We start from the raw sequence: 14,980 nt of genomic DNA, 5'->3' as shown, positions 1-14,980 counted from the left end.
TGTTAAAACAACGTTTCCATAACGCCATTCATTTCCATGTTGTCCGAGGATAATTGTCTGAGGTCTGAACAACAGTCACGGTTTGTTATTAACAGCTACCATAGACCAGTCCCAGATAAAATCAATAACAGATATTTCTCTAATTCAGGTCTAACTCACAACTTATATATATAACTGACAATTGTCATACAAATAACCAACTTTAACATACAATTTCATTTCAGTAATAATTACCATAACTTTAGTATACTCCATAAAGCTATTGTAAGTGCGGAAATTGGTTTTACATGTAAAAGCCTAAAATTTCTTACACATTTCTGTCACATCAGCAGCTACATGGAACAAAATATAGCCAACATCGTTCTTGATCGGATCGTAACAACTGATTATTTATTGTATAAATGTCAGATGTCCTGGAACAAATGACAGTTGTCCTGGATCAGACTGAAACAACAGTTTCAATGTAAAGCATTTAATGTCCGAGACCGCGTTTTTAAAATCAAGCATGGTAGCCGAGAGATGCTCTAGACGAAGTTTAACCAAACCTAAACTTACTTGTTTAGCCTCATAGTTTCAACCACAAAACAAATGTTTGACATATGTATGCATATACCTATGGTCTATATAGTGGCTAAAATTAGTATATTTTATGTCATAAACATTTTATAAAACTAGACAACAAAATCAATGAAATAAATAATTGAAGCATTGCGATAGATATTCGTAATTATACGGAAACAATTAAGTATTATCATGGATTAATATTTTCTGTAAACATGTCTGTTAATTGTTGATAATATTTCGGATGGTTATTGGAGCTAAACATCGGTAACTATCACGCCACAGAAATTAATGAGACCACTAACCGATGTAATTCAGTTTTTAACAGTGTTACAATGATAGGCTGAAGTATAGATATATCGAGTGTTTCAGTCACATATTTTTTACATATCTATGTTAAGTTAATACGTTATTAAATATGTAAAATAATAACAAAGTAGTTTATGATCTACGCATCGTAAATGAGAATAAAGGATTCTAGCACAGTAGGGTCGATGCACGTGCGTAAATGTACAGAGGAGAAAAACATTGTACCCAGCATGTACCAAACACAAATGGCGCTAACAAAATTGTAGATACAAGACTTGTTTTTTTCAGTCTAGACATATCAAATGTGCCAGCAGGAATATATTTCCGTGTTGAAATGCACTAAACATTTCTTAATTTCAACTGGGTGGCTATTAGAACGATTGATGCTAGATATTTAGAACATTCTTTGTTCTTGATATGATAGTAATACTTCAAGAAAATACTAATTAAGATGTCACGATGTCACGATGTCACGTGTCATCACCATTCAATACAAAGATATTGACGATAAACGCATCCTTGTGTGTGTATTGTAAAACTTCTTTACCAAAATTATTTGTTAAAGAGAAAGATGCAAGGTTATCATTACCTCACATTATTTACAGTCGAAAAACATATGAAAGTACAATCTGTGCAGATTACTAAACTCGCGGATATCTTAATCAGTGATTGTGAAATCAAATGGACATAAAACAAATGTCTTAATAGTTCATTCCCAAAACAAGGTTATCTCCCTTATCGCAACCATGGATAACTTCAAAGACAAGTGTATCAGTGAGACTGATGAATACTCCTCGAAAACGACTTTATTACACAAAATTTAATCAAAGGGCAATAATTCTGTAATTAAGAAGTTGCAGGACCTGAATTTGGTATAGTGCACATTCTCTTAGTATGACCAATGTATACACCATGTTTCAATAACTCCTAAATTATGCAATACAGAGTTATGGTTCTTGAACACTGCACTGATCGAGATCTATCTACATATGAAGTTTTATGTTGAAACTTCATAAGTTTTTGTGATATGCTCCGGACAAAATTATGACGAACGGACGGACTGACGGCCGAAACCTAATCTTATTAACTAATATTTTGTAATCCAAGTACATCAAGATTCCAAGTTTCCATAGATACAATAATGTTACATAATGAGGTGTGAACTGTACCTGTTTCCATAGATACAATAATGTTACATAATGAGGCGTGAACTGTACCTGTTTCCATAGATACAATAATGTTACATAATGAGGTGTGAACTGTACCTGTTTCCATAGATACAATAATGTTACATAATGAGGTGTGAACTGTACCTGTTTCCATAAACACAATAATATTACAGAATGAGACATAGAACTGTACCTGTTTCCATAAACACAAGTAATATTACAGAATGAGACATAGAAATGTACCTGTTTCCATAAACACAATAATATTACAGAATGAGACATAGAACTGTACCTGTTTCCATAAACACAAGTAATATTACAGAATGAGGTGTGAACTGTAACTGTTTCCATAAACACAATAATGTTACAGAATGAGACATAGAAATGTACCGGTTTCCATTAACACAAGTAATATTACAGAATGAGGTGTGAACTGTAACTGTTTACATAAACACAATTAAATTTATTCAGAAAGTAAAATGTAGATCCAACTCACGTGCTCTTTACTTTCCCTGTCAAATTTTGAGGTAGTACCATGATATTTCAACAGACGGCCTTTCTTGTCGTCCTTTTCATTTGCCGGATAACGTCCCTTGGTAATCCCGCTTTTTTGAAAAGATGTATTTCTGACAAACTTTGACTTCGATTTGCTTTCGTAACTGATCTTACGACCAACACTGTTGTACTTCATGTTGAATGTTTTGCTGCGGTTTAGAAGCCGTTGTGTATCTGAGATATGATATTCAGTCATGAGTTCTCTTTGACTGTGTGATACAGTAATGTTACATATCATTTGATATATCCACGTGCCTTACGAAACACATCACCAGTCATCCTGCCTGATCTCCATTGATAATTAAATTTACCAAATATTACCATACTTCACAAATTCGGTTTTCTTGAGAAGTATAACCTCCAAAGGTGTAAGGTCATTTGACCATCTTAACACAACAATGTTTTTTTTTTCTGACAAACATCATGGAATTTTCTATTCGTGTGTATGTTACCATTCACAAATATATGAAATAGAGATTTCCCCCTTTCATATAGCCTTAATGCACCAGATGAGATCAATTTGTATAGAATAAACATTAAGTGTATATAGGACCAGTTAGACGTGAATAAAAATACAAACTAAATCCACTAATACTTTACCTCATCAATAATCACGCTGTTCAATACAAAACGACTCTGCATGAACGACCGGGTGATCCCGCTACCTAATAATCACACAAATTCCTCATAATATCTAACGACCTGTCAGTATTGAAATCTCGCTTTCATGTCAAGGAACTCATGCCACCAACAAATGCATTGTCAACTTAACCAAACACCGAAAATAAAAAAAAGTAAGTGGCACACCTCTCTATTTGATAACTATAAGTAATTCTAGTTTACATAATCATGCCTCACGCATTTTCAGACTTTTTTTGTAAGACATCGAACACTTTACTCTTGAAACATAGAAAGCCTTTTTCCGGTGTGTTTGCTAGTCCCTTTAGATTAAGGTTAGCCAGGGTCAATTGCTTGGTGTTTGCAGTACAATCAGATCACGACTACGATAAAAGCAATTACAGTGCATGTAAAATGCAATACTACTCAAGAAATAGCGAATGATATCAACGTCATAAAACCTTGCGTCGATTAATCAATGTTAGTACGTTTATCTCTTATTTTTGTAATTTCTAGGTTTATCTTTTTACTTCTGTCAGCATCGACAAAACAAACTATTGACATAGTAAGTTCGACACTACATTCACATTCTGACATAATTTACCAGTGTTATTTAAAGTATTTATGTATTTTCCGTTTGCAGCATTTTTTTTTCTCATATCAATCAGTGAAAAAAAAAAAAAATTCCGTTAAGTTCATGGCTGATTAAATTGTGGGACTTGACTTTGTGGCGGTATTTTCTCCTATATATCACCTATGTCAAAACATATGTTTAATGTTTACAGTTGATTGCTGACGTCAATTTGCAACCATTAAAGAAAAAAGGAGGCCACGGGAGGAGTCGTGGAAACGGAAAACCTGCCAACAACCAACCAACCAACCAACCAACCAATCAACCACCCAACCACCAACCAATCAACCAACCAACTAACCACCAACCCAACCACCAACCAACCGACCAACCAACTAACCACCAACCCAGCCACCAACCAATCAACCACCAACCAACCAACTAACCACCAACCAACCATCGACCAACCAACCAACCAACAAACCAACTAACCACCAACCCAACCACCAACCAACCAACCATCGACCAACCAACCTACCAACCAACCACGAGCCAACCACCAACCAATCAACCACGAACCAACCAACCAACCAACCATCGACCAACCAACCTACCAACCAACCACGAGCCAACCATCGACCAACCAACCACGAACCAACCAACCTACCAACCAACCACGAGCCAACCATCGACCAACCAACCAACCTACCATCGACCGACCAACCAACTAACCTACCATCGACCAACCAACCAACCTACCAACAACCAACCATCGACCAACCAACCAACCTACCATCAACCAACCAACCAACCAACCAACCAGCCACGAACCAACCAAAGTACATGTCTAAGGAATACGATTACGTTCCAATATGTACAACGTGACTTGGTTTTTAATTTATTGTTACAAATGCGTTTTACGAATCAAATCTATTTTGTAATCCCCACTGTTGTAGTGTTGTCTGTCCATAGTAGTACACTCATACCTCCGGTTTGACCAATTTTCATGACCATCGGGTAGAATATCCCTATCCTTCATATATAAACGGGAAAAAAACTTCTTGTAGTAAATATCACGTATGTCAGTATGCCTCTTATGTTATTATTTACAAATCAAATAAATACATCCGGGATATAGCGAGTTTTTTTCTATATAGCTATGATACCGCACGAACCAACCCACTATACAGAAAAAATGTTTAAATAAATATTTATTCAAAGTGACATCAGATTCACCACAGTCATATATACTTTACACATGACTTTGCGGACAATACGTTTATCTGCTCTATGATTTATCAATAAATTTATCTATAGATTTATCTATAGATTGAATATATACTTAATACTTAATATATACACAAATGAAATTAAAACAACTGCACGGATTGACCTGTTTACCGATAGATACATAAGTATTTAAATTGGATAATGAGGCAATTCGCGATTTGCTTTGCAAACATTCAAACTTGAGCACATGTAAATGCAGGATTATATAAATTCCATTTTTTGTGAATGTTATATGAATGGAGTTATAGAAGTTTACGTGAGTTTTTGTTTCTTTTTAAAGATTTTTCTATGCTTGGTTTGAGTAGATAATCTTCTCCGAATCAAAACACACACACATACACACACATTTATATACTTTTAGATGTTTCAATAAAAATTCAATACCTTTGTGATAAGCTTGTTAAATGCACAATAGGTATGGCAGATTTGCCTCCCTTTGTATATAAAAAAATGTCCAGTTTCAATATTGAAATTGAATACTGGGTTAACCTTCAACTTAATACATGTAGCAATAACAACAATGTACAGATGTATTCATCGTTTTCAATCGTCTGATTATTTTTGTTTCATATATCTATAAAGGGCAATACTTCACACCGACCATCCGCCGATTTTTTTTTTAGAAATTTATGAATTTATTTTCATATTCCGAATTCGAGATGACCCTTCGTTACAAAAAGGCTATTTCGAAGCAAATTGTTTGTTACAAGACAAATTTGTATTTTTAATGTTCAAAACAAGTAAATCTAAATACCGTTAGTTTTACCACGGGTGATGTATGCAATATGTAGCATGGGTTTTTTTCTTACATTGTATCACATATAAAAAACAATTTGCTATATAACCATGAATCCTACTTCCTTTCCACTGTCGTTTTCTGTTTCTAATATAAACAAATGTACTTGTTCCACACCACTCCATCTAGTAGTATCATATGTCTTTTACAATATATATACTTACAGTAGAATATTAACTCTTTGTATATATTAGTTATTGACAAATGGTGAAACTAGTTTTATCATTTGTTTAGAGCGGGTAACAGTAGTAAACAAACAAACAAACCTGAAAAGATCCTGACCTCTTCCGGGTTTCATTTTTTCGTCGTGCCTTCTGTCCTTGCCTGCTGCGACCTCGCCGGGAGGAGAGCTCATCGGAATTCCTCCTGAATAAACACAGTTAAAGTTACCTTGGATGTATCAGAATCGTGCTTAGATCAAGATTTTGCTTAGTTTCGCATTGTAAATGACAATCAAAGGGTATTGATACGATACATCGTCATGTGTGTTTGTATTCATCCTTTTCGATCTTCCAGGTCAAAAGTCAGAATGCGCTTTTTGTTACATTATGTGACTAGCTATTTGTCTCTCCTCGAGACTCACTTGATACAACCGTACAACGTTGGTGCTAGCGCTGTGTGTGCAATGTTGTTAAGTATTCAAAGAGAAAATTCAGAAAGATTAAGAAAAACTAACTTAGATATTTTATTTCTTGGTGCGATATGAAGCTAGATGATTTCTATGCCTGTTAGTATGCCTAGCCGTTCTGTTTTTGTTAACATTGTCCGTATATGGGAATGTGGCAATACTTACCTGGATTGACTGAGGTTAACATAGCGGCTGTCGTTTAAACAGAAAACGCTTACACTTGCGGAACATGTTTTACTTTTTCATTTTGAAATGAAGCCATGTACTTTTCTGGTCATAGTTGCGTTTGTTTAACCAATCTTACATCAGAATTTAACTTTTGTGAAAATAATTTTATGTCGTTTCCAATTTGATTTCAATCAATTAAATTTCTGCAATCGATGCATGTTGAAAAGGTTAACAATTGTGTTAATCGCAAAAGTCTTGACTTTTCGAAAACACAATTTTAACAATGACAATTACCTATATAAAATTTACCTATAAAGTTTTGTGTCCACAACAGATAAAGAATGAAAGTGTGTTTCTCCTCTTAAGATTATCGTAAACCTTAAATAAAGATAGATAAAGTAGTCATTCTTCCGTGTTTAATTTAACGTACAGTATACAAATAAATCAATGAACATAGATGCGTCAACACTTGAGTTTGAAATTATACTACGATCCCAAAGCATTTTGCAATGCAAGTATGTCCTTGAACAGATAAAAATTGTTAGTAAATTTATAAAACTAATATCATTTCACTAACGCTTACAAAGATGGGGGTAATGACCTGTTATAAATTCCTCATAGTGGTGTAGTACATCTGATAGCGAAACCACGTATTCTTTGTTATAAGTAATTGTTGGATGACCACAACAAGAGAAATAAAGCGTTAAAGAAAGGCTACAACAGGACATATATCACACTCCTATATCACCGGAAGAATAAAATACACTGGAACACGGAAACAAAATGATAAAAAAGTGGATTTACAAACAGTGACAGAAATCTACAACATGGACACATGAGGCATATGAAGGCTGATATGTTGCAGATACTAAAGTTAGCGATCAAAACGTCAAAATAATCTAAACGAGTTAAGCAAAAGAAAGTTTGGATAAATGTGTTGAACTCTACGTAATCAAGAATCAACAAAAAAATGTCTAAATTGGATACACATACAACGATCTATTTAGGATACCTGTAACATCTAAACTCCCGTCTAGGCTATACAAAACATCACTGGTGGGTACTACGAAGGACGACACCGCTGTGTGATACAGTTCAAATCATGGTGCGGTGTATATTTACGACCAGTGTGTCTATATAGTATCCACAAGGAACTCTGAACTCAGTAGTAACACTAACATCTAAGTAATTAATACAGTGTAATACCTAATGTGCATTCAATATACTTGCATGGGTTTAACAAAAACATCAAGCTTTTCACTACGACGTAAGTAGTAATATAAACAGCAAGGAAATTGATACAATGATACAAAAATCAAAATAAATTCTTCAAGGCGTTAATAAACACAACATAAACCATTCAGAAATAAGGTATAGGAAAAAGTAGATCACTGTGAGTTAAATGGGCGTTGCCATCACGAAATAAATTTGCAATGCTTTCTTTTTGCTATAAAATGTAATTGCTTAATATCCGTATAACTACTTTGTAGATTGATATTGCAGATATACACATGTTCCCAATCAAAAAGAGAATCACCCTACAGATTATTAATGAAACGTGTTTTAATAAAGTTCTTTAATACTCATATATAGACATATTCCAGCACCTGTACTTTGGCCGTTGGAGGTTGAATGATAAAACAGGTATGGAAGCTATTTAGCTACACAATATAGCATAGCATTGCCATAATGACACTATATGATAAAATATATTAGTACAACATTAATGTCAAACAGGAGGGAAAGGAAGCAGACATTTTAGGATATAATGTATAGACAATGTGATATACAAACCTTTTCTGCAGATAGGGGAGCTCATTATCTTCCGTATCCAGATGCAAAATGAGAATACCTTTAGATTCACCACTAAATCCATCCATGTTACTCCATAGGGAACATATATACCGACTTACAATCTCTACATGAAGTTCTATGACAATAGTTTACCACAAATAACTGGGAGACACTAGTCAAGTGTTACCGCATTTCAGCTACAGTGTAATTTGATTTAATATGAAAATTACGGCCAATAAAAACGTGCACATCATCGCCAACAGCATATCGTGCCAAATAAACTATTCAAAATGTCACCAAATGAATCCATGTTATTTCTCAAAGCAACACTTTCTATATAATGTTGTCTGCCCTTCAGACCTGTGTCGGGTTTAAAAAACTCTGATGTTGTTTTATATTTCATATCATAACATTAACGTATACCAACAGTGTGATGTATATTATAAGTGAAAGTGGTTTACCTCAAACATGGTAAATAATGTTGGTTTAGGAGAGGACGTTACAAGTATATAGGACGATGATTAAATATCACAGGATGAAATTTATTACACGTTCGTTTACAATGTGAAAGTAAACAGAAATGATCTATGTACGTTTTATCTGGCCCTGTCCGAGGTACCCTCAGATTTAGGAGATTTAGATCTTACTTTCCACTTCATTGTGGGAGTTTTAATTGAATATTTCCATCAGCTCCTTAATTCCTTTATCTGATGAGGTAAAGCCTTACCATAACCGGAGGTGAATCATAACCAAAACAAACAATCAGATCACTATGGCAACAAAGTACAAACTTAAATATCTTTAATAACAGCGATATGTCTTCCTGAAAGCAAAATCTTTTATCATGCTATTATACGCTCGTCTTCAAAGTAAAGGGGTATTACCTCAAATATTCATAATTATGCTTTATAAGTTTGACTATAAGGTAACTAGCTTTGTATAAAGATGTATGCAAAGGATACATGACATATATGGCTTTTTACACACTCACTGTGATTTTGTTGATAAACACCAGATGATGCTAAAATCAAGTTTTAGTTTTATAAGGTATATGGATGGTGATGTAGAGAGTTATATAATGAATATAACTACAAACTATAAAGTATAAAGTGGATCACCCTTAATCTATACGGTTTAATATTGAGTACCGCTAAACTTTACAATAACCGCCGTTTCTGTATTCATCATAATACAGAATTATATAGTACAATACAGAGCACAGTTTAACTGAACAGTATTATACAAAGTACAGATTTACTATACAGTACTATACAAAGTACAGTTTAACTATACAGTACTATACAAAGTACAGTTTAACTATACAGTACTATATAGAATACAGTTTAACTATACAGTACTATACAAAGTACAGTTTAACTATACAGTACTATAAAGAATACAGTTTAACTATAGAGTACTATACAGTGTACAGTTTAACTATACAGTACTATACAGTGTACAGTTTAACTATACAGTACTATACAGTGTACAGTTTAACTATACAGTACTATACAAAGTACAGTTTAACTATACAGTACTATACAGTGTACAGTTTAACTATACAGTACTATACAGTGTACAGTTTAACTATACAGTACTATACAAAGTACATTTTAACTATACAGTATTATACAGAGTACAGTTTAACTATACAGTACTATACAGTGTACAGTTTAACTATACAGTATTATACAAAGTACAGTTTTACTATACAGTACTATACAGAGTACAGTTTAACTATACAGTACTATACAGTGTACAGTTTAACTATACAGTACTTTACAATGTACAGTTTAACTATACAGTACTATACAAAGTACAGTTTAACTATACAGTACTATACAGTGTACAGTTTAACTATACAGTACTATACAGTGTACAGTTTAACTATACAGTATTATACAGAGTACAGTTTAACTATACAGTACTATACAGTGTACAGTTTAACTATACAGTACTATACAGAGTACAGTTTAACTATACAGTATTATACAAAGTACAGTTTTACTATACAGTACTATACAAAGTACAGTTTAACTATACAGTACTATACAAAGTACAGTTTAACTATACAGTACTATAAAGAATACAGTTTAACTATAGAGTACTATACAGTGTACAGTTTAACTATACAGTACTATACAAAGTACAGTTTAACTATACAGTACTATACAAAGTACAGTTTAACTATACAGTACTATACAGAGTACAGTTTAACTATACAGTACTATACAAAGTACAGTTTAACTATACAGTACTATGCAGTGTACAGTTTAACTATACATTACTATACAGATCACCCTTGAAGTATAAAGAACAACACAGAGTAAGGTTTAAGAATACAGAACACTTTTGATTATACACTGCAGTAAAATACAACATTTACCTATGCATTACATTACAGAATACCGTTTAACTATACAATACAGCACATATTACTATTAAACTATGATGTACTATTTAAATCACCGGTCAGTTTAACTTTACAGTACTGTTTAACTTGACGTTTTAGTTATGCAGTACAATGATGTATTGTAAGAACATTTAAACTACTCAGTACACTAAATAGTGCTGTGTAACGGTCCAACTCGGAATACCAATTTTAACTGTCTTGTGCAACTGAGTAACTGACTTTAAGTAGCCAGTATAATACTGCATGCTGCAATATCAATACTATTTCTATTTAGGTTAATCTTGAAAATAAACACAACTTTAAACGCATATCATGTAACCAATAGTCATTGACAGAAATTAAACTTTCTAAATTTACAAAAAAAGTCCTGAATACTTACGCGGAACGAATCGAGATAAACCCTGTTGTTTTCGATCTTCTGATCTTGATCTTAGGAAGAATACAAAACTCGGTGCGGCTCCGGTCCTCCTTATTCCGGAATCCATCGTATAAACTAAGCTGTAAACAAAACTCTGAATCTACAAATGGCTGAAGACTTTGTCTTCTCAAGGGCATTAGCATCTTCTTATCATTATTGAGATCATCTGTCCTCGCAGGAAACCTAGGTCGTACTTGTAACATTTTTACCAAACGTTTAACAGTGAAGCAAATTGTTCCTTAATTCAAACTAATAACTAATAACGATCGAACTTGAAAGGAAGCATTGTTGAAAAGGAAAATAACAAAATGTATTCCTTATTTTGTGTATTTGCTTTCAATGTACAAAGAGAAAGCCTGTTATTTTTTTTATCACGTACAATCGCTTTTGATTATATGCGGGTAAATGTTGTAAAAGTTAGATTTTGATAAAAAACAAAACACGTTATGACTTTTTTATGAGGCATATCAATCATCGGGCTATAAATGGGGCTATTATTATTGATGGTGTGGCGTTGAGATTTAAATTCCCTCACGCAAGGCAGTGTATCGTACTGGCGAACATTGACACTATTACAGGCAACAATTCGCAAGAAAAACAACGTGTAAATACCACACATTCTTTAAAAGTTTTCACATATATGCACTCAGTAGTATAGATTGATGATAAAAACGCGACGTCTCCAATATTTTTATCTTTATTTATGCTTTTATCTTTTTATCTATTTTCTTTTTTACTACTATTTTTTTTCTAACTTTTCTAAACGGCACAATTACATAGTTAGAATCCTATTCGATGAAAGATCGTTTCCTGTTTTTGATAAGTCTTCATTTTACCTTTTGATAAAACTGTAGTTTTAAGGTTAATATTGAAAGTTAATACAATTCAGCATTTGCGATATTTATCGATGAAATCGTCTCTGATTATATCCGTGTTGAAAGATACGCATTTTTGGTGTGTGTAAAATCTTTCTTATATGTCATATCATATGGGTTTATGCTAAACAATATCACGTATTTTAGGTTCATCATATGGGAAATTATTATCATATGTCAACGCTGTATATGAACGGAACACTCCGCAATAAAGCTACTGTATTTATGTACAAAATGTTTAAATGAAATAATAGATTAACTAAAGCAACGCATGTGTTTGCGACTATTGTTATGAATCAATTCAACAGAAGAAAACTTCAACTTAATAATCATTTACGGATATAGAGCATTATTTGGAAGTGCTATTCGAAACACAATTCTTTTCGGAGTAATTTAATCGGAACTATTTAATCGTCGGTCACTAGATTTAAATGAAATAAAAACATGACTTTATTTTGGCCGGTTAATTCTAGTTCATCCTAAGATAATCTGCTAACTGTTAATCACTACAGACTTAAGGGATTATAACTGGGTAGGTTTAGTACACCAAGCCTTCACCTCTATCCCTTAGTAATAATTCAAGTTTTCAAATGGAAGGATGATGTTGTTACGGAACAAAGTTATGTGATTTAAGTTTTTAACTAAAGGTAAGTAAAGTATATGAAATTTGAGTAGAATAACAACATTGTTTTTTTCATTATCAAATTCAATGATGTTTAGGGCAATATTTATTAATCGTTTGTGTATTGTTTCTTAATACACATTAATCTGTTATTCTGAAATTCCCGTTTTTGTACTCAATGACTCTGATATGTGTCATTAAACCATGTGCTGCAATACAACGCGGTTACAGACAGTCATAGATTTTATATCTGTACTTTTACATCAATATCATAGTATTAATCAATCCGTGATTTTACATATTTAAAGTTATCATTTTATCATCCAGTGACCCTCGATTTCACATCTCCTAGTTTTAGTGTGATTTTCAGTAATCATCGATTCAATTGTTCTTTCCAGTAAACACGTGCCTTTTATCTTACGCTTCAGTAACCCCGGACTTTCTGTCATCAAGCACACATGAATGCCGTATTCATCACTGATCAGTTTATTATTGGTTGATATCGAACTTTGAATCCTTTTTATTGTATTTTTGTTTCGTTCATAGTATTCAACAATATAATTGTCATCAACATTCAGTGATGTTTGACCTAGTTTATATGTCAAGTATGGCTGACAAGCTTCTCTCGGAAGTCTCAAGATATCTTGATAGAGTATGCCATACAGTTCTTTGTTAATATCATTGGTAAATGAAATATGCAGTATTTACTGTCTATCATTACCTGAGATAGTGCCTTTTTTTAGTCATTACAAAAACTAAAAAGGGCATTTCTTCACAAAATCTTATCTAAAAGACACATATTGTTATTTCTAAACTAATTAAAAAATGTAATAATTAATTTTGAAAAAAAAAAAAAAAAAAAAAAAAAAAAAAAGGAAAGGGAAAAATGTTCACATTTATCTCTTTCCTAATATGGGTAATAGATTGAGAAATAACTCCTCGTATCTTTTCTGACAAAGAATAAACTGCAAAGGAATTAGATTTGTGGGATTGATCCCAAGCAAGAACATCACATAGCTAAAGACTTCACGTTAATAAACAAATACTTCCTGAGTAAACAACGTATATGTTAAGTAAAAGAGACAGTCCCTTGTCTTTCTTTTTAATACAATTCAGTTGAAGTCCATGCTTTATAACCCTTAAGTCTAAGTAGTTAAAGTAGTGGACCAAATTATTTAAGAGATGTTGCTGGAATGTATCATTGGAAAAGAACATGATAGCGCGTGTATTTATACATATATCATGTCTATGTAAACCAAACACTTTTAATATATTTACAAACATTTGAAAATTGAATGACACTAAGATGACTTAAGATGTCAAACCAAGTGGATGACTGATGTATCAGCTTGAGTGAATTCTATTTACAATATATATATATATATATATGACTTACGGCAATGGGGATATCTTAAAAAAAAAACGGAAAAAGATGGTATTTACGTATCTTACTTCTAACATTTTGTTATATCAGGAATATGTGTGTTTATCATAGCATTAAAAAACTGAAGCTATATCATACCCATAACAACTGGCCCATCAGGAGTATACAGTTTGATATGTCAGTACAAATATTACGTTTGGACACCAATAGAGAATCATTTTGTATTCCTAAATACCGACATGTTACCTCTATGTCTGTCCAACAATATCGTGGTGTACTTCTACCACTGTTTACGTTTGGTTTGTTTCCTACATATAGTAAAGTTTAGGTTTTTTTTAATCACAATGGAGGTCTTGTTTGGTCCAATTATAGATATGTTGACATCTTACTGAGTTTTTAGAATGATTTTCTAGCAAACATGCATTTTGTGTTTTGTATTATGCCACTCAACAGCAACGTGATTGTTTATGACAGATGTCAGGAAGCTTCATACTTTTTCCCCATTTTATACATAACACACTTCAGACAAAGGGAAGTCAAAACTACTTTTATAGACAAATCATAAATTTTCACAAAATTTATTAAGTGGGCGTGTCGTGAAGGTTTTATTTTATATATAATGGTATATGTAAAAGTTCGGGTTGCGAGTTGTTTGTACAACGAAAACCTTCACCCAATTACATATACCGTGCTTTACAAATGACATACCTTAATCCATAATGACTTAAGATATTTCTAATTCGATGTTTTGTCCACTGTGAATGGAATGAACAATATTAATCTCCGAGAAGGGTCAAGGGTTAAGAGAC

Source organism: Ylistrum balloti, unplaced genomic scaffold (genome assembly GCF_031769215.1).
Source record: "Ylistrum balloti isolate Yb309-2 unplaced genomic scaffold, AGI_CSIRO_Ybal_v1 Utg370780, whole genome shotgun sequence".
Classification (NCBI taxonomy): Eukaryota; Metazoa; Mollusca; class Bivalvia; order Pectinida; family Pectinidae; genus Ylistrum; species Ylistrum balloti.
Note: the sequence above shows the minus strand (reverse complement) of the source record.